The 12241-nt window shown below is 55.0% G+C and overlaps 1 protein-coding gene across 9 annotated transcripts in view; it reads right to left on the minus strand.

Annotated features, from left to right (window-relative positions):
* ZNF710 (zinc finger protein 710) overlaps positions 1–12241 on the minus strand; it is a 63580-nt gene that overhangs the window by 21824 nt on the left and 29515 nt on the right. Inside the window, exon 1 of one of the 9 annotated variants that reach the window (XM_023649822.2) lies at positions 3015–3714. The exons of the other annotated variants lie outside the window; for them this stretch is intronic. The gene's annotated coding sequence lies outside the window, so the exon portion shown is untranslated. Of the gene's footprint in view, positions 1–3014; positions 3715–12241 lie in introns of those variants that run through there. 9 annotated transcript variants of the gene reach the window in all.

The following is a 12241-nucleotide window of genomic DNA, read 5'->3' on the forward strand; positions in this document are numbered from 1 at the left end:
GCTCTGTAGAGGAACCGAGGGAGAAGGACCCGGCCCTCAGGCTGGCAGGCCGGCCGGCACCACCTGCTCTGCCACTGCCGAGCTGTGTGGCCTTGGGCAGTTTCCTCAGTCCCAGAGGCCTCTCTGGGCCTCGGTTTCCTTGTCTGTAAGATGGGGATAGTGACATGAGAAGGATCCACCATGTATTGAGCCCCTCCTTCAGGCCAGACTTGTACCTGAGGAGGTCATGTATGTAAAGCAGGGACAGTGGCACAGAGGAGTTGAATGACCCTCCCAAGGTCACCAGACACACCAGAGAATAGGTGGAGCTTGGGTTCCATTATTGGGTGTAACTTAAATGCTTGTGCTTTTCAGGTAAGGGAGCTAAGGGGAATGAAGTGTTGGATGACAAGGCTGGTGCGTCATGAGGACTCAGTCACGAGGAGCTATGGCCATTATTATTATTTCTCATTATCCACTCCACGGGCCAGGCTGGTGCCGGCGGCTGGTGGGGCATGAAGATTCCACCCTCAGCGACCTCACAATTTGGCTAGTGAGACAAGACTAAAAACCACGGAAGAGCTGAGCAAAGTATCAGAGAGGAAAGACGCACTAAATGTGTGGGGTACCACAGAACAACAATGGAACTTTGCTTTTTTTTTTAAACCTAAGGGGTCGGGAACATTCTTCCAGGTAAACTGGCACTTTGGAGGCAACGGAGACTCAGAGCATGGGCTGCGGAGTTGGCCCCATCCCTTACACGTGAGTCTGTGTGAGCCTCAGTGCCCTCACTGGTGACACAGGGTAACGGTGCCCACTTCCCAGAGTTGTTAGGAGACTTCACTGAGCCCATTAGCCCTGGGAGCATGATCCGAGTGTTCGGTGCACAAAGGGCAGGCAGAGGGGTTGGGGAGGCCTAGAGATGCGAGAAGAGATGCAGGGAGAGATGCACACAGCCTGCCCAGGCTGGAGGCACAGGATGGAGAAGGAAGGTAGAGAGGAAAGATGAGCGCAGAGATGGCAGGGAAGGTGCCGAGGGACGAGCACGGGCGAGGAGCGTGGCCTGGGCACTGAGCCCTCTCCCTCTTTCCCACAGCAGCCGCGTGATTCATCCCAGGGCCTCCACCCCGGCAGAGCCCCTGGCAGCGGCTGCCTCCTGAAGCCGATGCCGTAATCAACATTTATTTTGCAGTCACCCACACATCCAACTTGAGTACAGATTTATGCCAGGAGATGAGCACAGAATGCCTCTCTCATTCACGTAATGCCTCCATGTATCTCCTTGGGGGAGGGATAGCTGGCGAAACATTTAGGCTGACAGTGTACACACGCAGACATCACACACATACGGCCGACCACACACGCTGTCATCAGCGGCGAGCAGGAACAACGTGCAAATGCACGCTTTCCCCAGTCCCCGACCAGACGATACTTTCACATGGTGAGCTGAGGGGCAGGACCATGAAATGGGGGGGAAGCCCACGTGCACACACCCACTTGAGGACCCCTGAAGTCTAGCTGGGGAGGGAAGATGCCATGAGGAAGGAGGGAGCCCACAATGCACTTGAGATCTGAGACATTCAGGGGAGAGACCCGGCAGAGAAGGCAGGAGGAGGCTGGGGCCACAGGATGGGGTGCCCCAGCCGGGCGCTGCGCTGTGGGTCTGTCCATCTGTCTATTACCAGGAGCTAATGGGGAGGGCTGAAGTGGGCCTCGGGATGCAGGCTGGAAGAGGGGAGCAAGAGGATGGAGGGTAGAGACAAGAAAATCCCTGGGGAGGCCTGGCTGGAGGGGCAGTGGGGCCTGGGAAGGAGAGTGGAGGGCAGGTCCCCATAGAGGGGCGGCCCACGCATGGCAGAGGAGAAAGTGCTCAAGTGGCCAGCTCAGCACAGAGTGGGAACTGATTTCCTTTTCAGTCCGGATCCTAAAGGATGACACTTAGGGGCTTTAGAAGACCTCATCTGTAGAGCGGTGGGCTCTGGGCCACGTGTCCCCAGGCGCTAAAACCGAAACGCACGTGGAGTTGTGACCCAAAGGCCAAAATGATTTTAGTGGAGGTGACTATTATGAAACAAGCAAAGGTCTGGCCTTCACTAGAGGTCTGTGGTGGAGGTGATGGTGTCCTCACCACTCGCCCTGCTGTGGGGACAGCCTGTGGGGTCTGGGGACCCTCAGGGCAGGCCCTTGACTGAGGGCAGCAGGAGGCTCTGGAGTCAGCTCAGCCACTTCCCGTACGGCCCTGGACAAGCTGCTTCATCTCTCAGAGCCTCAGTTTCCTCAACTGTGCAATGGGATAACAGCTGCCTTTCCTGCAGGATGACAGAGAAGTTAAATAAGCCTATGCGGGTGACAGCGCCAGGCCTGGGGGCTGGCGTCTGGTAAATGGTAATTTCGTGCTTCTACACTGCACTCTATGTACACACATGGTGTGACCCACCCAGGGCCCTGAGAGACCCGGCATGTTCTTCTTAGCACTGGAAACACCTGGAGTAAACTCCACGAAGGGGTGGCGGGAGCATGGCCACTTGAGAAAAGCAGCTCCTCTTTTTGGGGAGAAAAAGTAACCAAATCAGATGCAAGGAAAGAGATGCTGGAGAAGAACCCGGACTCAAAGGGAGGTTCCAGCTCAAGTTTGTGGCTCACGCGAGAGCCCTGGGTTGCCTAGGGACAGGCGCTCCGGACCCCAGTGCCAGAGTGGAGCCCTGGAGAGGTGGGAAGGGCTTTTGCGGCGGCTTGTAGAAGCCCTCGTCACAGACACTAGGCGAAATTTCACAACTCATTAAGGCAGCTCAACAGACCAAACTCCTAAACAAACTACAAAACCCAGCTCTCCTCACCAGAGTGTGGAGTCTTCTTCTGGGATCCCTGGGCACCTTCTCATCTCACCCCTGAGCAAAAGCAGCCCCAGTGGGTCACAGGGTGGAGGGGAGACTCCGAGAATGAGACCCCCCTGTGCTGGCCCCTGTTCCTTGACACTAAATGCCCAGGAGGCTTCCTGTGTGAAAATCAAGCACACTCACACACAACACACTCACCTTGCTGAGAGGCAAGGACTGGCTGGGCAGTGTCCTGGGCCAGGAGCACTCAGGGTGGAGTCCCTGCTGGGTGCCACAGCGCAGGATGAAACACAAGTTCTCCTGGAACTCAGAAAGACAGGCTGGGCATGGGAAGGAGCACGTCCACTCACCCCGGCACAGCCCTCTACAGTTTACAAAGCGCTTCCCAGGCATGATGCCACGGGGTCCTCCCTGCCGGGTTCTGAGCAGCTATCCATACGGGCAGCATCTGTGTGGGCAACCCTCTTGTTCTCATTCGACAGATGGCAAAATCCAGATGTCAGCGGACTGGCTGGTGGTCCTAAGAGTTACAGTGCCAGCCTGTGCCAACTCAAAGTGCATTATCTAATTTAATACTGACCATCACCCTCGTCCTACGGATAAGGAAACTGAGGCACAGAAAGGTTAAGAACGCCTTCAGAGCTGTGCTCCTGGTGACAGCTTCCACAGCAATGACAGTAGCATTTTGAAACTTCCATAGCAATTTGACATTGCCATGATAGCCAGGAAGGGTTGATAAGTCACCAGTCTGCGAGGATTAGAAATCATAACAATTAAGAGAAAAGATTGAGAAGCAATGGTTTGGAGCTCACACTGGGACCTGAAGACGTGTGTTCAGATCCCAGGTCTGCGACTTCCCAGGGCTGTGACTCTCTCCTGGCTACACAGGGGTGGTACTGAGCACCTGCCTTCCCAGTGAAATATGCAAAGTGCTGGCAGCAGAACCTGCACCAGGCCTGGTGGCTCCTATTATTAGCACTGGGTAACTTGCCTGGGGCCACAAAGCCAGTTCCTGTAGGAGCCACGCTCCTTGATGCCAGTTCTCGAAGGAGGGATTGACCACCCGGTCCTCGGTCACCCTGGAAACTGGGGCCCAGGAACCATGTCCGCCTCCAAAGGCTGTTCCCAAATGCAGAGCCCCGTGCCCCTGCCAGGCGCCAGCTGCCTTCACAGGACAGGGTCCCCTTTCATCTCCAGGCCAGGGCGTGTGGGCGCCTCAATGGGGTGTGGGGAGATGTTCTTGCCTGAACTGGAAAAACCTGATGGGCAGCCGGCCCGCCCTGGCAGGCTCTCTGGCAGGCTCGGTGTTTGCCAGCAGGTGTCTCGAGAAGTAGGTAAGGGGCCAGGAAGGGCCGTGGTGGCCTTCCCCACCTGGCTCCAGTCTCGGATCTCCGGTCTCAGAGACTCTGCAGGGATAGTGCCCCGCTCCCCGGGCATCGTGATCCCTTTCCTGGAGTGGAAACCCCTGTGGTCCCCAGACAGCCACACTCATGCCACCTTTTCCCACGTCACCTTGTCTCAGTGACCCGGACGCAGAGGGAGGACACAGCCTTCTCCCCAGCCCTTTGGAGCCCCAGGCCCTCCTCCCCTGAAGCGTGTGTCACCCACCAAACTTGCACACAGTGGGTGCTCACCATGTGCTTCCTGAAGAAATCACTCTCCGGGGGGTTCAGATTCACTCCCGGACATTCTTCCTCGACCTGGGCCTGCTGTCTGGCCTGGTCACCACCCCTTCCTGCTCGTGCCACCCTCCCTGCCTGGCACCGTCTCGTCCCTCCACCTTCCTGCATGGGCCCTGCCTGTCTTCCTTGGGGAGGATGTCGCCCCTTCCCTCGCTGCCCCTCCCCCCTTGGTACGGGCCTCTCCGATTTTCACAGCACTTGGCCGTGTGCAGTGCTGTGTCCACTCCACTGCTAAGGACAAACTCAATTCACTCTCCAACAAACATTTAGGAGGTGCCCACTATGAGTCCGCCCTGCTGGGTGTGGCAGAGGAGGAGACACAGGGCTTGCTCGCGGAGGCCCCAAGGGCCCAGATCTCCAGGCCCAGTGGCTTGAGCTGGCACACCCCAGCCTGCAGCCCTCGATCCACGTCGCCCAGGCCGCACAGCCCAGGCCTCCTTCCCAGAGTTCCCTGTTTCCCCAAGTGTTCTGGCCATTCCTGGGGCCCCTGGGCAATTCTGGGCTAGACTGAGGTCCTCATGGTCCCGGGAACCTAGAGCTGCAAACCTACCCCTTTCTCCTGCGCTCTGAGGAGGGGTGAAGCATCTTCCAGACCTGCAGCCTGAGGCCCTCCCCATGCAGGAAAGAAATGGGCCCCAGAGCCAGCCCCTGTCTCCTCTAGGCCTGCCCCCCATCCCCCTTCGGTCAAGCCTGTTCCACTCACACCCCTTCCCTCGCAGGCACCACGGCCAGGCTGCAGCTCCTGCCGATGCCCGGTCTCTCGCCTTCCCTCCACTCCCTGAACAGGAGCTCAAGTCCTACGGCCTCCATCGCCTCCTCGACCCCTGCTCTCCGTTGCCTCCACTGAACCTAAATTGTCCTCTCGAAGGTCACAGGTGAGCCTTTGCCAAATGCAGAGGCTCTGGTTCAGGCCTCCTCCTGACCTGGCAGCCGCCCTGCTGTCCCCATTGGCTCTGGCCACTCACAGCTGCCCCTCTCTCTGCCCGCTTCTTCCCCCTTCTATCCCAGTGGTCCCGGGCTCAGGCCTCAGCCTTGGCTTTCTTACCCGACAGGCGCTCCCCTGGAGAAACCCTCTTCCCGTGGCTTCGACTCTCACCTCTGTGCTGATGTCACAGACATACCCCTCTACCCCAACTCTCACCTCCGTGCTGATGTCACAGACCGGTCCCTCTACCCCAACTCTCACCTCCCTGCTGATGTCACAGACCGGTCCCTCTACCCCAACTCTCACCTCCCTGCTGATGTCACAGACTGGTCCCTCTACCCCAACTCTCACCTCCCTGCTGATGTCACAGACCTGTCCCTCTACCTCAACTCTCACCTCCGTGCTGATGTCACAGACCTGTCCCTCTACCCCAACTCTCACCTCCGTGCTGATGTCACAGACCTGTCCCTCTACCCCAACTCTCACCTCCCTGCTGATATCACAGACGTGTCCCTCTACCCCAACTCTTATCTCCGTGCTGATGTCACAGACCTGCCCCTCTATCCCCAGCCCCCACAACATTTCCTCGATGTCAAACCTTCCATCATTTGCCACCTGTATAAACCCCAAGGCTTGCTTGCCTCCTTGGAGCCATCCACCTGTCCCAGCTGCCTCCTTTCTGCTGTTCCAGGCTCCCCTCCAGGACTCCACGTCGTTTTCCATGGGGCCCACTTCCCCCTGCAGCCGGGGACACACTAGACCATGGTGGTGCTGCATGTGGCCTGCCTTCCTGCTCACACTCAGCCCCTGCACCATGTTCCCACGGCCCCCACTGGGTGCTCCCTCGCTGGGAAAGCCAGCCCCCCGCCGGCAGAGGAGGGAGGTTTGGGGGATCCACATCCACCTCTGATCCTCACCCCCATATCGAGGCCCACCCTGGGGCCAAGCAGAAAGTGAGACTGCCCCCAGGGCCAGGTCTGAATCCTGCAGGCTGCAGCCCCAGGCCCTTGACAGCCGGCCCTGGTGACTGATTCGGGGTTTCTCGGAGAGAACGGCCCGACTTGTGATGAAAAGCTCCCTCTCGTCTGGCAGAGTCCCTTCCCAAAGGCCCTGCCCTCTCCAGGCAGGAACCGCGTCTCCTGCATGGTGGCTTTTTTTTTTTTTTTACGCATTTAGAGCAATGGAGAAAAGTAAAAACATTCACATTCTCCCTTCCTCAAACAAACCGACTTCTCTACTCGTCCGGTCCCTGGAAAACAGAAGCACTATTCAAAAAGAAAAAGAAGAAAGAAATGAAAGAAAAAAGAGAGAGGCAAAAAGGAAAAAAAAAAGGAACTGAATAGAAGAAGAAGAAAAGAGGAAAAAAGAGAGCGACAAGAGACCGGTCCCCGAGGGAGGTGGCGAGAGCTCAGAATGAAAGGCAGGAAAGTGGGGAAGGAAGGCAGAGACTCAAAGCGGGAGGGAAAGACAGAAGCTTTGAGAGAAAGAACGTTCCGGCGTGAATACGGCGTGCAGGGGAGAAAGGGGCCGCTTGAAAAGGAGCAGCCGACGCGGTGACCCCTCATTCACAGAAGGTGCCAATCACGGCGACAATGCAGACCCTCTCTTCTTTTCTCCTTCTCTCCTTTCTGGGGAGAGAGGGAGGGAGGGAGAGGCTGAGAATGGCAAGTTAATTCCGAAAAGTACAAAAAATAAATTCACTTCCACTGGGGATGCATCAAAGAGTTGCTTTAAAGGCTTCCCCCCAAACTCACGGCTCCCACCAGAGAAGTGCTCACTCTCTGGGAGCAGCGGGCACAAGCCAGCAGCCAGCAGCTTGATTGCAGGGTGGGCCACGCCTGCCCTGGCCCTGGCTGCCTGGCTGTGGCCTCCTCCCATTGGGTCCCGGGTGAGCCAAGGTGGAGAGGCCTGGTCTCCGCAGGCGGCTTGGCCCTCTCGGATCTCCTGCTCTGGCTGAGAGCCGGGGGCCAGGAAGGAGGGAGGGGAGGAGGGTGCGAGTGAGCCTGGAGGTTGGCCTGGGCTGTGTCTGCGCAGTTCTCCATCTCCAGCTGCGGGGCGCACACAGCAGGCACGGGCACAGGGGGAATGAACGACTTTCTGAGGATGGGGTATCCTCTCCAGGGGCTGCTCCAAGGAAGCACCAGGCCCTCGGGCCGGGAGGGAGAGGTTGCATTAGTCCTTTTCCCTGGCTGCCAGCTGTCAATCGGTGTCCTTACAAGGGAGGGGCCTCTGTGGATATTGAGGCTTATTACCACATCGCGGATCAGCACTTTCCTGAGTTAGCCAGGACCCAGAGACTGCAGGATGGACAGGTGCCCCAGAGGAAAAAGGGTCCGGACAGTTGCCCCTTTTGCAACACAGGCCTGGATTTGGACTTCTGTCCTTCCCTCCTTCCTGCAGTCAGACGTCAGCTCTGACTGGGTATCCACGGCGTGCTGTGCCTGGGGCTGAGCCCAGAGGCGGGCAGTGCCCGGGCTGGTCCCTGCCTGCACACAGCTCATCTAGTGACCGGACGTCTCCCAGAATGTCCCTCTGGTCCCCCTTCCTTTCTCTTTCCTTCTCCTGCTCCTGCTGTCTTTCCACACTGGGTGAGTCATGAAGAAACCTGAAATGGGGTCGCCTTTATGCACAGCGTTCTTTTTCCTTTCTCCTTCTGATCATCCGAATGCCGGATAATGAGAAACGTCTGGGGACAGAGACGGAGTGGAGGAAGGCTGATTGGCTTATCGATTGATCGACTGAGCGAGCCTCAACCTCACTCATCTATTGAGCAATCAGTCTGTGCCAAGCTCAGCGGTGCGGGCTGGGACTACAAAGCGAGGAGGACCAAGCCAAGGCCCTGAGGTGCTTGAGGCCAGTGCAGCGGGAGGGTGGGTGAGGCACGCACCACAGACCTGGGAGGAAAAGGCTGTTGTTAAGTTGGAACAGACCCCAAAGGGCCCCCAAACCCTACCAGGAGGGCAGGGCCACGTGGAAAATGCCAGGGAGCACAGGGTCGGCAAGGTCACGGAACCCCGGAGCATAGGACCATAAGACCACTCTTGCATTTCAATCCAACAAGCATTTATTGAGCACCTATTGTGTGCCAGCCAGCTCCTGTGTATTCCCAGGGAGACAGCAGAGATAAGACCCTCAAGGACTCATAGTGTGGGGGGAGCGTAGGGAGAGCAGTGGGCAAGAAAAGAGGCAGTGACAATTCAGGGCACTACAGGGTGTGTGAGGACAAGAACGGGGGGCTGTGGAGGCCCAGAGGAGGGCAGCCTTGGGGAGGAGGGGGATCAGGGAAGATTTCTCAAAAGAGGCACCACGGAGTTATTTTAATAAGTTTAAACAAACTAAATTTTCATTTGTTTTGAAAAAAGCTTTAAGGAATTTCACTGGCAAGACACCCCAGTGTCTAGAAAAAAACCCCGGAATCCATTAGTGAACAAATAGATCAAATATCTGATGGGTGTTTTCTCAATTTTTGGTGTATTGGGAAGAATCGGAGCTAGACACAGAGAAAATCAAGTTGGTGAACAATAATTAACTCTTTTTAAGGAGGTAACAGCTCAGCAGGGAACATATTTACATTGTGGATTTACTCCCAAATTGTGACAGAATGATATTAGCAGGAAAGGCAAGAATACGGAGGCAACAGATAACATCTAAAATTGGTAAACTGAGAAGTAGTAGGATAAACATGAAGGTGAATATCAGAAAGGAGGAACTAAAAGAACTGAAAATGGTTAACCGTCGGGAGGGCTTGAGTGGGGGAGCGAGGGGGGCGCGGGGCTTGCTGCTCCATCCTCATAAGCCCCTCGGTATTGTCTGATATCAAAAAAGATGCATATGGATTACTGTGATAAAAAACAAAATTAAAAGGAAGCAAACAAACAAAAGAGGCTTGGTAAAGCAGCCAACGTTAAGTCAAGTTGGGATCACTCTGATCTCCTTGGAGTACTCAGCCGAGAAGCAGAAAGGGCGCCATGCGTATATGTTTATGAGAATAGAAATTTCTTCAAGGAAGAACAGAATCCAGTGGGCGCCTGCCCCAGGGAACACGGTTAGGGGGAACAGAATGGAGAGAAAGTACCTTGGGGAAAAAACCTGCAGAATATGGGCCAGTGGCTTTAACAACAAGATCTGAAGCACTAGAGACCGTTCTCCTGGAGACCAGGAGACCCAGAGAGCAGGGTGCTCCTAGAGCCATGCAGGGGCCCAGACCCTGAGGAACAGCGGGGGGTGTATTAATGCAGCCGACGTGGGCGACGGCAGCAGATCCACGCACGGGGAGCAGGGTGGTCGGAGCGCGCCGGCCTGAGCCCTGGGACCCCTCACAAACCCCAGCCTGAGTTTGCACGGCACCCAGCATCATGGTCACTGCGTCCACGGTGCCCTCGTGCCCTGGTACTCACACACACGTGCCCATCGTTCCCAGCAGCCACTTCTGCTGTACGTTATGGTCTTTTCTAAGCCTTTTAAACTTGAATCGTGGAACAGCAATGCCCCACTTGTCCAGAGGTCTCTTCTCTGGGAAACTCGAATTCCCCCAAGAATAGAGAATGTAGAGTATACCAGAAAGCTCAGAAGTCAACCCGATGTGGGTGTCTCCCAGACGGGTCTTTGGTGTCATGGTCACTCCTCCCTCCACGGGACAGAGCCCCTCACTTGCAGCCTTTGGACTCAGTTCTAAGAAGCCTGTCTATCTGGCTTTCCAGACTGCAGCAGATGCGAGGTGAGAATTAGGAGGAGGAGCACGGAGGTGGAGGGGACACTGTTGCTGGAGACTGTGACAGCTGACAGCAATGGTGCGGGATGAAAATCATCACATGGCAGCCTGGGACCATTTGGGGGGGGCAGGCAACTCCAGCACTCAGCCCATGGTTCAGTAACTAGACTCAGAAGCATGACTCGGCGTCATCAAGACACGTTAGACCATATTTGAGTACATTCAACATTCTCAGTCTAGGACTCAGAGATGCACACGTTGGGTACAGGTCGGTAACGTACCCAGTCCTGGGACAAGCACAGCAAAGGCATCAACTCTGCTCATCTCCCAGCTGCCACCCAGAATGGTGGGTCAGAAGGGCCGGGCTCTGCTCCGCCTCATGCTGTGGACCTGGGCACAGCCACAACCTCTCAGAATCCCATGCACTAAATAAAGAGAATGCCTGCCCAACCGGGCCAGGATGCTGTGGGTCAGGTGCAATGACCTTTACGGTCAGCTGACACATTTTGTAAATATAATGCCACCTCTTTTTCTGGGTGGCTGGACAGGATATCCCATAATTCACACAGGGGTAGGGGACAACTGTACCCTCTGCCTTAGGACTTTTTTAGACACAATGAAGCAATCATCAGGTGAGTTTCAAAACTATGCAAACTTAACTTGAGCGTCCTCCATCAGACAAAGCCAGAGTCCATGCAGCAAGACAACTGGCCTGCCTGGACTCTGCAAGGCCACTGTCACACTCACACAAAGCAGGGGCACTGTTCTAGATTAAAAGAAGCTCAAGAAATATAACAACCAAATGCAACACATGAGGCTTTTTGGATCAGGAAAAGAGCCTAAAATACATTTTTGGAGGACAACTGGGGAAATTTGAATAGGACTGCACAGTCACGGGTCGCTTAATGATGAGGACATGTTCTGAGAAATGCATCCTTAGGAGCTTTCGTCATTGTGTCAACATCACAGACTGCACTGACATAAACCTAGGTGGTATAGCCTGCTACACACGTGGGCTCTATGGTACTCATCTTATGGAACCACTGCTGCATATGCGGTCTGTGGTTGACTGAAATGTTATGTGGCGTATGATTGCATATCAGATGATATTACAGATCTTCCTTGACTCACGATGGGGTTACAGCCCAAAAACCCATCGTAAGTTGAAAGTATTGTAAGTTGAACATGCATTTAATACACCTAACTGACCGAACATCCTCGCTTAGTCCAGTGCACCTGACACGTGCTCAGAACACTTACATTAGCCTGCAGTTGGGAAAAGTCATCTAACACAAACCTATTTTATGATAAAGTATTGAATATCTCATGTAATCTATTGACTACTGTACGGACAGTGTAAAACAGCACGGCTGTCGGGGTACAGACGGCTGGAACTGTATCGGCTGTCCACCCTCGTGATCACAGGGCCCACGGCAAGCTGCAGCTCACGGCCACGGCCAGCATCACGAGAGAGGCTCGTAAGGCATATTGCTAGCCCAAGAAAGATCAAGATTCAACTTCACAGTAAGGTTTCTACTAAATGAGTGTGGCTTTGCACCCTCGTAAAGTCAAAAAATCTTAAACTGAACCATCCTAAGTCGGGGACCGTCCACCCTGAATGATGACAATCTTAGGGGTGATGATGCTATCGTAGTCATGCAGGGGAACATCCACACTCCTAAAAGACCCCCGCTGAAGTATTTAGGGGTGAAGCATCGTGCTGCCTGTAACCCACTTTCAAATGATTCAGCAAAACCACGTGAAAGAGAGTAAGAGAAAACAAACACGGCAAAATGGTAATGACTGGTGAATCTAGATGAAGGCGCTTAGCTTTTCTGTTAGGCTGGACATTTTCAGCACAAAAAGGTATGAGCAAACAGACCACGCAGGGGAGCTGTGTCTTGTTCTTTGCATCGGTTGGGCCAATCTTTGGTTTGTTACCCAAGCTGCCCAACGCAGAAAGCGGCGTGCCCGGGATGAAGAGATGGGCTACCGCAGTGTTCCCAGTCTGCACGGCGCGCACAGGAAAGAGTGTCTGAACTGCACTCGGGTGCACAGTCAGGGCTGTGCAAAACCAGCCTCGGGCCCTAGCTGCCCCGGCCCCGCC

The sequence above is a fragment of the Equus caballus genome, chromosome 1, assembly GCF_041296265.1.
Source record: "Equus caballus isolate H_3958 breed thoroughbred chromosome 1, TB-T2T, whole genome shotgun sequence".
NCBI classification, from domain to species: Eukaryota; Metazoa; Chordata; class Mammalia; order Perissodactyla; family Equidae; genus Equus; species Equus caballus.